This window comes from Propithecus coquereli, unplaced genomic scaffold (genome assembly GCF_000956105.1).
Source record: "Propithecus coquereli isolate 6110/MARCELLA unplaced genomic scaffold, Pcoq_1.0 Scaffold19, whole genome shotgun sequence".
Lineage (NCBI taxonomy): Eukaryota > Metazoa > Chordata > Mammalia > Primates > Indriidae > Propithecus > Propithecus coquereli.
In genome coordinates this window covers 10,606,726-10,609,154 of record NW_012143856.1, presented here as the reverse complement: position 1 = coordinate 10,609,154, position 2,429 = coordinate 10,606,726, and the positions used below count along the sequence as shown (strand labels likewise).

The 2,429-nt window shown below is 50.5% G+C and overlaps 1 protein-coding gene across 1 annotated transcript in view; it reads right to left on the bottom strand.

Moving 5' to 3' along the window:
- Nucleotides 1-2,429, bottom strand: part of LOC105809113 (ceruloplasmin-like) — an 89,705-nt gene that overhangs the window by 49,406 nt on the left and 37,870 nt on the right.

Below are 2,429 nucleotides of genomic sequence, written 5' to 3'. Positions count from 1 at the left end.
AATATAAAATGAGTAGGACCTAACTCTAAATCTAATTTTTACTCTAAGCCCAGTTATCCTTCTGAGAATTCATACAAAATTTCCATTACACAGATTGAATAATTTATTGATGAACTTAAAATGCAAGAAGAGGACTAAAGGCATCTGGCATTCACATTCATACCAGAACACTGGGGAGATAATCATATGCCAAATAAAGTGTCTGAGAGAGAGCTCCAAAATTCAGCAAGGAAGTGACAAGAAACATCTAGGGCACACAAGGAGAGGGAAGCAAGGCAGCTGGCCTGGCTGAGATCAGCTGCAAGCAAGGAGAAGCTCCCCAGTGTGGGCAAAGGGTAAGTGAAAGATCCCAAAACGTCCACATTCCTACTGCAGACTGCTGCAATCCTAGCCACAGAGAGCCCTTCAGCTCTAGCGAGCCCTGACACTAGCATAGCAGAGTCTGTGTAATGGCATTGCTCCGGAGAGGGTTTGTGCTGAGTCCCACACACCCCCAGGGACCCAGGTAGCTATAGCATGATGCCATTTTGAAAGCCCAGACCCACCACACTACATCCTGCCCTGGGGTCCAACAGCCCCTGCGTCTCCACATCCCTGGAGCCCCATTGACATCCCTCTATGTCCACTCAGAGGGCTGCAGAATTGTGATACCAGCTGGACCCAGGAGTGTGGCCAGGTCCCCAGCACTCTGCCCATGCACTATTATACACTCTGGGGAGCAGGCTATACAGTGTACCAGAAAACCTGCCCCTGCGAGGGAAGGAGCCAAGCACATGCTCTCCAGAACCTGACAGCCACCTGCCTACAGCCGCTGCCACTGACAACAACCCTGCCTCACCCCTGCCCAGCAGCAGGGCTTACTACATATCTGCATTGCGCCTTCAGTGGACCTGGGATCAGCCTGTCCAGATGCTGTTTTGGGGCCTGAGGACTGGCCTGTCTGTCCACCACTGCTGCCACCCAACTGCACCATTTTAGGGCTGGGGGATAGACTTGGCTTTCCTGCCACAGCTGGTGCCCATGTGCACTATCAGGGGGCCTGAGGACAAGCCTATCCTGTCCACCACCCAGTGCCTGTACACACCATCTGGGGGCCTGAGGATGGGTTCCCCCAGCCTGTTGGTGCCCACACATACCATCTGGGGGTCTGGGGATTGACTCACCCCATCTACCACAGCCTGTGCCTGTGGGTACCATTGAGGACCTGAGAATAGACCTGCTATGCCTGGTGCCAGCCCCACCAGTGCCAGCATGTGCTATCCAAGGGCCTGGGGATCGATCTGCCTTGCCCGATACCCTTGGGATCCACACACTTCTCCCAGAGGCCTGACGATGGGCTTGCCTACCCTGCCAGCACCTGCACATATTGTCTGGGGGCCCAGAGATTGACCTGCCCTACCCATCACTGCAAGCATTTGCACACTACTCCCAGGGGCCCGAAGACAGGTCTGCGCAGCCTGCCACCACCACCACTGCCAGCACCCACCTGCATGCACCACCTGGGGGCCTGGAGATTGGCCTTCTCAGGCCACTGCTTTCACCACTGACATCTATGCATGTCACCTGGGGGCCTGAGAGTTGACCCACTACCACTGCTGCCCTCACTGATGCCACACATGCTTCCCAGGGTCCCAAGGACCCACCCATTCACCTGGCCCATCACTGTCACTGCTGACACCTGAGCAAGCCACTTGGAGGCCCAAGGATTAGCCCTTCTGGACCCACAGGTGCCTATGCATGCTGCCCTGGGTCCTAAGGACAGGTATGCTAGGCCCATTGCCACTATCACTAGGGCCCAAGGATTGATCTGCCTAGCATCCCTGTTATAAGTAAAGCCTTATCACAGCCTCCATTAACAACCATAACATAAGCCATTGAAGAACTCACAGACACCACAGATGCTTATTACAACTGAAGAAATTATATGGAGACTACGCTACTACATGCACCCAGAATCAAGGCTAAAGCACCCAACACAATCAACACTGTAGATACATCTATAGGAAAAAGTCTCCCTATGAAAGCAAATCCAAGAAATTGGGGGAAGTGGCTGTTCATCAGATGCACCGATATCAATGTAAAGATACAAGAAGCATGAAAAAGCAAGGAAATATGACATTTCCAAAGGAAAATGATGATTCTTCAGCAACAGATTCTAACAAAAACAGTCTGAAATTTCTGAAAACATAGGGGAAATGCTTCAGGACATTGGTCTAGGCAAAGATTTTATGGCTAAGATCTCAAAAGCACAAGTAACAAAACCAAAAACAGACAAAGGAGACTATATTATACTAAAATGCTTCTGTACAGCAAAGGAAACAATCAATAGGGTGAAAAGACAACCTGTCTAATCTTTGCAAACTGTGCATCTGACAAGGGACTAATATATAAATATACAAGGAACTCAAACAACTCCACAGCAAAAAAAA